This window comes from Trichogramma pretiosum, unplaced genomic scaffold (genome assembly GCF_000599845.2).
Source record: "Trichogramma pretiosum strain Unisexual culture from Peru unplaced genomic scaffold, Tpre_2.0 scaffold2, whole genome shotgun sequence".
Lineage (NCBI taxonomy): Eukaryota > Metazoa > Arthropoda > Insecta > Hymenoptera > Trichogrammatidae > Trichogramma > Trichogramma pretiosum.
The window spans coordinates 4,229,497-4,241,174 of record NW_019641687.1 but is presented as its reverse complement, the minus strand read 5'-3'; positions in this window follow the sequence as shown (position 1 = coordinate 4,241,174).

The window sequence follows — 11,678 nt, the reverse complement described above, 5'->3', positions numbered from 1 at the left end:
AATCTCTCCCACCCAGGCATAAGGACGACCGCTCGCACGGTAGCTGAGAAGTACGTCTGGCCAGGCATGCGTAAACAAGTCTCTGCCTGGGCCAAGTGCTGTACAGCATGCCAAACGTCGAAGGTCAGTCGACACAACAAATCAAAACTTGGTCGTTTCACCGAGCCGGATTGTCGATTCGCACACATACACATCGATCTCATTAAACTACCGTCTGTTGACAATAAACAATATTGTCTCACGATAATAGATCGATTTTCACGCTGGCCAATGGCGATTCCGTTACCAAACATGGTAGCTAACACAGTTGCTCAAGCCTTGCTCCAATGGATCAGCGCCTACGGAGCCCCGGACTTTATAACGTCCGATCGCGGAGCCCAATTCGAATCGGAGTTATTCCAGGAGCTGGCTAAACTATTCGGCATTCAGCACATCAAAACCGTCTCGTACCATCCAATCAGCAACGGGATGGTCGAGCGTTTTCATCGCACGCTGAAAGCCGCTCTCAAGTGCTCTACGCAGCCCTGGACCGATGCCCTTCCCATGGTGATGCTCGGTTTACGCAACACCTACAAGGACGAGCTCCAAGCCTCTCCAGCCGAGATGATCTACGGCACGACGCTGCGCATCCCAGGCGATTTCTGTGTACCTCGTACACCCATCACTGAGAAATCGGTCTTCGTACGAAAGCTTCGACAGCTCTTCAGAGACATCAAGCCAGTGCCAGCTTCACGCCACTCATCGAAGAAACCGTTCGTGTACAAGGATCTACCATCATGCACGCACGTTTTCAAAAGGATCGACCGCATTCGGAAGCCATTGGAGCCGCCTTACTCGGGACCGCATCGAATCATCAACCGCATCAACGAGCGCACCTACAACATCGAGATCGACGGAGAAGCCAAGGTCGTATCAACCGACCAGCTCAAGCCTGCCTACCTGGAGCACCAGGACGCAGCGGTTCCAGCAGAGCAGCCTCCACAGGACGCAGCAGTTCCAGCAGAGCAGCCTCTACAGGACGCAGCAGTACCAGCAGAACAACCTGCAGAGGACCTCGTCTCCACCTCAGCATCCCGCCGACCTCGACAAAAAGTTTCGTTCACAAGAAGCCAGAACTTGCTCACTGGGAAGGGAGTGGCTGTAGCTGCCGCGCCAGAGGCGCGCGCTACACGCAGGTCGCCCCGCCGAGCCGCCTCAGCTGAGGCGAGAGCGGGGAGGAAATAATTTGTAAATAGTTTAAATAGCCATGTAATTAGATATAAGTCTCTCTCAATAAATAGTCATTAAGCCGAACACGCGCTCCTCACACCTTCATTTATCAATCACCTGCACCCTGGCCTCGGAATCTCAACATACTAATCCAACATTAAATGAATTTTGCATACGCATACGAGATACAAGCTACTGCGGTCAAATTCATCATGTAATATAATAAAGGTCGCGAGCTTCTCTCTATCTCTCTCTCGTTCGCTCCCTCGCACTCTGCATATATACTAAGGGTCTGCGAGAATCGAGATTCTCGCGAGAAATCTCGTCGAGACGAGAATTAGGAATTTCTCGTCTCGCTACTCGAGAATCTCGAGAAGTCGAGAAATGAAGCGAGAACCCAATTGACAATGTATAATAATAACTCTACATTCAAATTAAGCATTTTTCCGAATATTATTCACTTTCATAATGTTCGGAATACATTATATTCATTTTATCCTAAGTGTCACAGCACCGCTATCAAACGGCATTCGTAAGCGAAATTGCTTAATCTTTAACTGGCAGCAAAATTTCTGAAACGCACTTAGAAAAAATTTGTAATATGTTTTCGATAGAAAATGTTCTCATCTTTCTATCGGTATGCTCAGATTTTTCGGAAAATTCATTTTTGTCCGGAAAATTTAAAAACCAAACTTTCAAAATTAAGTATCTTAAAAACGGCTTTTTTAAGATTTTTTTAAATAGTTTAGATCAAAAACTGAGAATATTTTCTATCGAAACACATGTTTTCCGAAGAGAAAATTTTATTTTTACTAAATTAATTAGAGGGATGAACGTGAAAAAATGCGAGATTCTACTACGCGGGTACTACGCTTTGGATCAGCGTGGTTCCTATATATAACATGTGAAAATGTACTACCATGTATCTGGGGCCCAGGGTGACCCTTGTATACCTCGTTTACTGGAGTTTTACGGGAATATTCAACATATCTCGTTGAAACTTGTTACTTAGGGGTTTTTGGGGTCGCTGGAAACGAATATCACAATGAAAATGTACCACCATGTACCGGGGGCCCAGGGCGGGCCCTATATGGGGCAAATTTCCTGAAGTGTCCTAGCGCTCTGACGCGCGGCATTTTTTGGCCAAATCACTCAATTTCTAACTCGCTGTAAAAGTATCAAAACGTACCTAAAAAAATAACTATCTAATAGATTCAATAGGAAATTTTCTCAGCTTTTCGATGGTGACATTAGATTTTCAAAAATTTTTCATTTTCACCCGGAAAATCGTCATCAAACATTCAGAGCTCAATATCTCGAAAAATGCCACTTTTTTGCTTTTTTTCCAATCGAAAGATGAGGTCTTTTTACATCGGGTATGGTAGTTTTCAGAGTGTATTTTTGATAAAAACTAAGGAAAATACGGAAGGTTTTAGTTAGCGCTCGGCCGTTCGCCGCGGTTTCCAGCCTTGCGCGGCTCGTTGTAACTTGTAACTCGCTCGTATGACATTGGAAAAATAAATAAACATGTGATTTTGATAGGAAATTTTTTTAGCTTTCTTATGGTGTAGTCGGATTTTCCGGTAATTTTCATTATCACCAGAAAAAGTGTACTTGAAGGTCTATTTTTTTCCTTTTCCGGTGAAAATGAAAATTATCGGAAAATCCGACTACACCATGAGAAAGCTGAGAAAATTTCCTATCAAATTCACATGTTTATTTATTTTTCCAGACAAATCACAATGTCATACGAGCGAGTTACAAGTTACAGTGAGCCGCGCAAGGCTGGAAATCGCGGCGAGTGGCCGAGCGCTAACTAAAACCTCCCGTATTATACTTAGTTTTCATCAAAAATACACTCTGAAAACTACCATACCCGATGTAAAAAGACCTCATCTTTCGATTGGAACAAAAAAAAGCAAAAAAAGTGGCGTTTTTCGAGATATTGAGCTCTAAATGTTTGATGACGATTTTCCGGGTGAAAATGGAAAATTTTTGAAAATCTAATGTCACCATCGAAAAGCTGAGGAAATTTACTATTGAATCTATTAGATAGTTATTTTTTTAGGTACGTTTTGATACTTTTACAGCGAGTTAGAAATTGAGTGATTTGGCCAAAAAATGCCGCGCGGCAGAGCGCTAGGACACTTCAGGAAGTTTGCCCCATACAGGGCCCGCCCTGGGCCCCAGGTACATGGTAGTACATTTTCGTTGTGATATTCGTTTTCAGCGACCCCAAAAACCCCCGAGTGCAGAAATTAGACTCATTTTTACCGATATTTAGTGAAATACACATATTGACCAAGTCGTGAGTTCAAGATGCATCCCTGAAATGCGTTTATTTCACCCCCAGTGTGCAAATTTTCATTTGTCCCTCATAAGTTTTGTTCACAAAATACCTAGACGCTCTCGAATCGAACGCCGAAAACCGCATCTCAATCGGACTTACTGTTCAAAAGATAAGAGATTTGGCCGTTTTTAATGCTTTATTTCCTCGTCTATATCGAAACATATTGAGCAACAAGCTTATTGTAAAGAAAATTTTAAACTTATTTAATTATTCATATAATTAATTATTTATTTGTTTTACCATTAATTTGATGTATTATTAATTATAATTAATTATTTTAATATATTTTGTCAAATAAAGTTATAGAAACTAGAAAAAATCAAATTTCCCGACTTCTCGTAATATTTCTCGACTTCTCGTATCATTTCTCGACTTCTCGTATCATTTCTCGATACGTCGAGATTCTCGGCAGTCGAGACGAGAATTAAAATTTCTCGTCTCGTCTCGTCTCGAATGCATGTTCGCAGACCCTTAATATATACGTTTGGAAAAAAGTGTACATCTAACTTTCACTCGAAGCGCAGTTGCATAGGCAGCTTAATGTGATGAAACGTTCAAACCATTCGCTTTTTCTGGCCAGAGAAATTGTTCAGAGATGGGATATAAAAAGAAAAACGGAGAAAAGAAGCGTACATTGCGTTGAGCATACAGCCGCAAGCCTTACCTCGCGCGCGAGTGTGTGTGCACGTGTGTATGTGTATGCTCGCACGCAGCAGAGATGAAAATAATTAAAAAAAAGTGCCCGGCAATTTAGCCTTAGGGTGAGTATAACGCGACGAGGGACACATTAGAGAGGCAGGTAGTGTCGTCTCTCTCTTCCTCTCTCTCTCTCTCTGCCCAGAGGCTGCTTGGTTAACCTTTCCCTTATACTCTGCCTGTATATCTCCGCTAGCGTGAATTCCAGGTACCCGCGCGCCAACGCCTCGCTCCCGCGTGTGTGAGTGTGTGTGCCTGCGTAACTTTTTTCCTTTCCTTTTTCCCTTTTTCATTTTTGTTGCCAGTAACGATGTATTTTTTTTTTTCGAAAATCAATTTAAAAACTCGAACACTTTAGTTGTAACGCGAGTACGAGATAATGTAGTTCTTGCAAAATTCGATGGATAATAAAATCATGTTTACTTTATATAACGGCGAATTTTAACGTACGATGAACTAATGCATAATGTAAAACATTACACACAGACAAAATGAAAATATTCGAGTAATTGATAGCGATGTAGCAGCTCCCACTCATAAAACGTTCGTACCTGACACTCGCTCAGTAGCTGCGCTACTAGCGCGGAAGATTTGTATTATTAATATACTCGCCATCGTGGAAGATCAATATATACAAGTGCTACAACGCGTACGGTTCGTTAAAGTATAGTCACACGTAGGCGTTGCAGAATGTGTATTTTTACTTTCCGATTCGTTTAATCGTCGCTGTTCGCTTTTATGTGCACAGAATCACATTTATAAGAAAAGAGGAAAGATGAAGAAGAAGGAGAAGAAGAAGAAGAAGAAACTTAATTGCCTAGCGAGAAGAAAATGAGCAACGATATAAAAGCATGACGTCGGCTGTATCGCGCAGGGCCTGCAATAGTCAGACAGAAGGCAGAGGAACAATCTCGAGATTGGTAGTGAGAAGCTTTACGAGGCACTTGAGCTGGTTCGTTAGCAATCCCTTGCTTCCTTCGTTCTCCGTTCAGGATTGCCAGTGTTGCAAGCCGAGTAAGTACTGAAAGCTCAATGAGGCTAAACGCTATCACTTTGGACACTTGCTTGGATTCACCGAGCTCGAGCTGCTGTTTCATTTTTATCCCGTCGCTTCCTCTCGCCTTTTTTTTCTTTACCCCCGCACGCCGCCTCGTACCTCGTGCCAAATTAGCCCGATGAGCTCGAGTAGAGGGAAAAAAAGCCAAGAAGTGACTGCCGTCGGTATTTAAACAGCTGGAGGGAAACGCAACGGTAAGCTCAAATTGGCTGAAAATTAGCACTTTTGCTGACAACAAACGCGCGCGCTCGCGAGCGTCGGCATGATCGGAGGAATTAATTGCCAATTCGGCCCCTTTTAAGTAGTACGAGTCAAGATTAGTCCAGACAAAGCCCAAAGCAAATTGAATTTGTATCTCGCGCGTGCTATATACCGATAGCTTCTAATCAGCAGCTCGACACGTGCAATAACATACCCATACACATATACACGTGCGCGCACACATGTACACAGCAGCCGGCGTTCGTATCAACGAACTTGTAAGGTGTATCCGCACCGTGTACAACTTGTAATTACTTTTCCGCGAAATATACCAATTTATGTGCAGGAGAACGTCGCGGAAGATCAACAACAGGATGTTTCGTGTACCGTTTTGGCTGATTAGTACGGAGTGTACACGGAGATAAATCTGTTGGACGATTCAAGAAAAACATGTGACGTAAAAACATGAAATTCTTGTAACATGATAGAAAGAACGGCGTAAGGTGATAAAATGTTCCATGACTCATGAAGCGTATTTTCTCCAATCGGAAAATGGATATGCAGTATGTAATTGATCTTTCATATTTCCATCGGTAAATTAGCAAATTTATTGTACTTGCCGGCACCGAAGATAATAATTAACCATTGGGATTATTGGGTTTTACTTTTTTTTTTTGTAATACAACTCTCGAAACATTGCAATAAGCCACGATGACACGATATAAATATGCTAATATCTTGACAACCAAAAAAAAGCACGAACGACCGACATTAGCATTCAGATGAGTTTTCGTGTACACTTGCGTGCTCGTGCGTTTGTTCAATCTATGGGTTCATACTCACATGCATGCAGCCACACGCGCACGGCAAAGCGAAAAAAAAAATATATATCATGCACACTTCCACGAGCTTACTTCATTAATAAGTTATTAAAGTTCCGTCATTCTTCTCTTTTGCTAGCTATACATACACGCGTCTTCGTCGACTATACATTAACATAAAGTCTTCCGAGCACCTGCACATGCACGTACAATCGTTCAGAAGTGCTTCCTACGTAGCGAACAGACGTATCGTCATGTGCTTTCGGCACTTTCGCAATTACGAGATGCAAAATTGGCACTCCGGTATATATATCGAAATATACACACGTACGAGCCGAGGAAGAAGAAGAAGCATAAGAAGAAAGAGGAGGTGGAGATATGGAGAGAGCGAAATAGTTCGCGTTCTCGAACTTGTTTCGAAGCCCGCGGCCTTTCACTGAACGCGAGAGAGGGATATATCTGGTTTACACATTTGACAGCTTGGGAAATTATATTTCTCAACTGTCATTTAAGTTGGCACGCTATACTCTTCCTCTTTTGCTGCAGCGCCAGGCAGAAAGATGTGTATACACGCGCCGCCCGCGCACAGAGAGCATAGCTAAAGCCTCGAGGCAATACCTAAGCCTTGGGATTTTCAGGCTTTTTCTGCTGCACTTGGCGATGACTTTACTCTTTGTATTTTTTTCTTCGTACCTCCCCGCAAGTTTATCTATAATTTCGCGCTACGATTTTATTGATTTATTATTGCCATGGCGAGTGGAGCGCGTGTATAGTTGCTAGTGTAATCAACGTTCATAAGCACATCTTTCTCTTCCTCTCATTCTCTCGTTCACTCTTGATATCCAATAATCTTGTATACATAGTCGGAAACTTTCTTTCGATTACGTATACCGACAGAAAGTCTGCAAAGTTTGATATTGTAACGAGAGAAGCTAGAAATTTCCTATACCGCTTGAACGTATAGTTGTGTTTTACTTGGCAATATAATTTACCGCTAAGTCATTGCAACTCAACGTGAGTTTGACACAATAAACGTCACGTACACTCGGGCGTCGGACGCGGCCTTCAAATATGATAATCAGTCGTCCGGCGTACGTCATAGCATGAGATCTGATTAGAAAAAAAAGGTTGGCTCAGTAGTACTTGGAAGACTCGTGACATTAATGGATAGGTTTTTTTTTCGAAAAACTATATGTACTAGTAATGCAAAGGAGCAGCTTAGAGAATTTTTAATACGTACCAGACACGCGAAGGGTAAAATGTCTCCTACGACTCTCATTCATCAATCTTTAATGAGACTTTCCGACGTGCATGTACATGTCCTGCGTGATGTATACGAGCCGACTCCTTCAGGGATTTTTCCCAATGGAACGGTCTTTGAAGTGAAATTTCTTTAGGCGCGTTGGCTAAATCTATGAGGAGTGAAAAATATTATGCGAAAGAGTGCGATAAACATTATTTCATTAAATATGCGTGGACGAAAAAACCACAAGAGTATCTTTTTATATGAAAACACTGATAAAAATATCGTTTCTATTCCAGAAACGGGTCCGTTTCGCCAAACGAAACAACGTTTTTATGAAGTGTAAAGAAAAGTGATTAAAGTTTTGGTTTTTAAGCCCTGGAGAGATCCAACCACTTGAAGGTGCGCGATCTGTGCTCCGTGGCCACCTAGCGGCCAAAGTGAGAAGTTTTGAAAGGTAGAAGGAATTGTTGTCTAGGCGAACGTATGATCTTTATTGGGCCAAGAAAGTCCCTAACCAAGCTAACAATAAGTTATCAACTGGTACAGGTATCAGTTTCTCTGCTGGTCCAGGAGATTGCACGCTTCTGCGGTAGGTCCGAGAATGTATTCATCGCACAGGTCTTGGGAGCTCTGGAATGTCCGAGCACTTCGCACTGCTCCAGTTACCAAAACCGCTAAATGGTTTTTTTTATGACATTATATCATTTTGACTTTTAGACTCGTGGGTATAGTTTAATAGTTGATCGATCGAGTCCCAAAATTTCAAAGCATTTCAAAAGTAACTTCAAACAAAAAAGAAGGAAAGAAAAAAGTACATTAGCTTGACAGATGTCAGTAAAGTCCGTATATGGCTTATGAAATCTCTCGATGCGTGACCCTCTGTATTCTTAACATGCAGAATGGCAAACGTAGTAGACTCAAAAACTGTACGACTCTTGACTAAAAGAGGAACTTGAAAAAAATACTTTTTTTTCATTAATTTGGCGATTGCCAACTTCGAGGAGTTGCACAATCGCCAAAGGTTCACTCGATCAAGTGCTGTTTACAAAAGTACGACAATTTTAATTACCAAGTAAGTTTTGGAAAAATTTGTAGATTTTTGATTTATCAGGCATACCATAAAACTGAATTTTTTCTCGTTAAATAAAATGCGAGCCGTAGAATGCGAAATCCAGGACATAAACTCATAATCTATATCAAGGCCCTTTTCAATCGTTCGATTTCGCTCTATATACTTGTTATACCGCAACGAAAATATATAGAATCTCTTTTTCTCTCTCTTCCTCTCTCTGTTCTTCATCCACCGAGTCCTCTATTCCGTTCCAATTTTACCCCAAGTGATCTCTCCTCGCTGCTCTTTCTATACATATACAAGTCGACTAGTTCTGCTATTCCTCTTTCTCTTGAGAATTACCCCTTTTATCACTCTAATATATACGCAACTTTTGATTGTCACATGCAATACATTATCAATGTATTTAACTTGATACTTCTAATAATAGAACTATCGCGAGTGCATTTTTGAATAATATCATTAAAATCTTTGTGCATCTAATTCATCTGAAAGAATAATATAAAGCTTCAATCATAATTTAGCGAAAATGGAGTAAATAGTGAAAAAAATACAAAGTCAACTTGGTCGAGTACTTGGTAAAACGCAAGAAAGTCTTATGCAGAAATTCAAACTTGTTAAAGTGCTGTCGTAACTCTTCATTCATTATAAAGCCTAAGGTGTCTGTGCACTTTTTTGACATCGTGCTTTAAATTTTCCAATTCTATGTGATGTCACGAAGTGACTATAGCGAAAAAAACATATTTTCTTCTTTTGGAGTCATAAATATAAAACGAATCGTAAAACATCGATTGCATATCACACTTCAATTTCAAGAATAAGCAGTTCCTTGGCAAGCACGTGCGTAGCTTCAGGTAAACAGCAACAAACTGAGGATTTTTCCCCGTATATATTTACTGATACGTTCGCTGCATTCTTCAGATTGCTTTTGCTCGTTAGAGTAAAGTCTTTCTGTCTTTCTGTCTCCCTCTCCTTCTCTCTCTAGCTCTCTTTCACTGAACGAGAAACGCGAAGAAATTATTTCCGATATTTTTCTCTCGGAAGATCGTCAATGTTATCCTTTGCTTGAGCACGGACCACTACACCCCCTCTGGGGAATTATTCTTGTAAAATCAGAGGGGCGCTTGCCTTGTACTTCCTTTGTTGTTATTCTAACGAAATGTACAGGCTCACTTCACGATTGAAATAAAAATATTTCGCTGATCCATCCTGCTCTATAGTTTTTGTATTTGTTGAGATTTAGTCCGAAGGTAAGAAAAGCGAGCGTGATAGCTTTTCGTTGAAATAATATTAGAAACTTCAGAAGGGCATGCTGTTTATATTCGAGAACGAGTTTCGTTCGCTTCATTGAATAAACAGTTCAGATTTTTTTATAGGCAACGGATGATATGGGTATTGGCTATAATACTATGGCGGTCAATTCCCAGCAATGTAACCAACAATTAATTTAAGTTTTACCAAAAATTAGAATGTAGAGAATCAGATTTAGCTTTTTATCCATTAGCAATGTTATATTTTAGTCATAATTTAGATTATGAGACCATACCAATTTTAATTCTGAGCCTTCAGAGGGGCAATTAGCATTGAATAAAGCTTCCCGAAAATATAAGCAAAATTCTGTTCAAGAATTGCATCACAAATATTGACTGTCGGACATCTTCACATCCAATACGAACGGATTTGGGCAATTGAAATTTGATATACAATGTTCGAGTGCATAAGTAAAAATGCCAACCATTTTTTTTTAGTGAAGTTCATTAACAATATTCAAAATATGCCGGTTGCTAATCGGACTAGACGACAATTCAACAACAACTAGATTCAACGCTGCATATTGTGTTCTTCAATTTAATGAAACGATTTAGGGAAAATTCGTTTTATGCAATGTGAATCTGCCAATTCTATTTTAATGTTAACGAGATCTTACTAAATCTTTCGATGCGAGTAATAAAGTTATAAGGGTTTTTAAATGAACATGAGTCAACCAAGCAAATAATTACATAAAGAGTCAAGTTATTGGCAGATGTAGACTTTTAAATAATAACAAATTTTCTCAAAAATTACTACTTGCAAAGTCTTCAAAAATAATTCAGGGTCATTGAAAACATGAGAAACACTGTATCTATACTATGTCACCTGAATAAAAATTTCGGTCGAGTAGATTTTACAGAGAATCGGCCATATACGCAAAGGAGCCGAAGGTGGTTATAAAACATATAAGCGTAAAAATGCTCAGCCATAAAAAAATTCCATCCAAAGTCTCTTACTCATTTTGCAATACACGAGCGGCGCTTCAAAATGATATTATCTTTATTCTGCCTGAACAGAGAATCGTTTATTTTTTTATTTGCACAACAAAGCTTGCTGCACGAATAAAACTTGAAAGTAGCAACGCCAGATAGAGTCAAGTTTTTAATACTCAACAAATGCTCGATCGTAGAGTAAATAAACTTTGACGAAATATTCGATAATTAAAGCAAATTTCTTCTGGAATATATTTCAGCTGGCCAGTAGCTTTCGTTGCATTGTACACACAAACGCCGAGCGAAGACCTTTGAACGTTCGATATTTCACAGACTGACCCTTTCTCAGCTATTTCTCATTGAAAGTTTCGATTGAAGCCAATACATACACGCCAGAGGGCTCTTGTATTTTTGGTATACGTCGAGAGATTCGGAAGAATTTTTCGTTTTGTATTATTAGTTACACATGTACACACACACAGTAATATCTCAAACGGAAAAAGATACTGACCTCCCTTTATCCCTCTCTTTCTCTCTCACTCTGTTTCTCTCGTGCCTGGAATGCTTTTTACTACCGTAGCTCTGAAAGATTGAAGAATTACGAGCCCGAACGACGCTTCGTCCGTTGTGAATTTACGTTTAGAATTTCCGTTTACGCGTGTGTCATTCGATTCGGAGCTTCAACCATTCGACTACCTTTACGCACCTTGGAGCTTTTATTACTCTCCCTCAGCCGAGGCACTTTGAGTGATTGGTCACCAATCGTATAAAAAGTAATTTTTC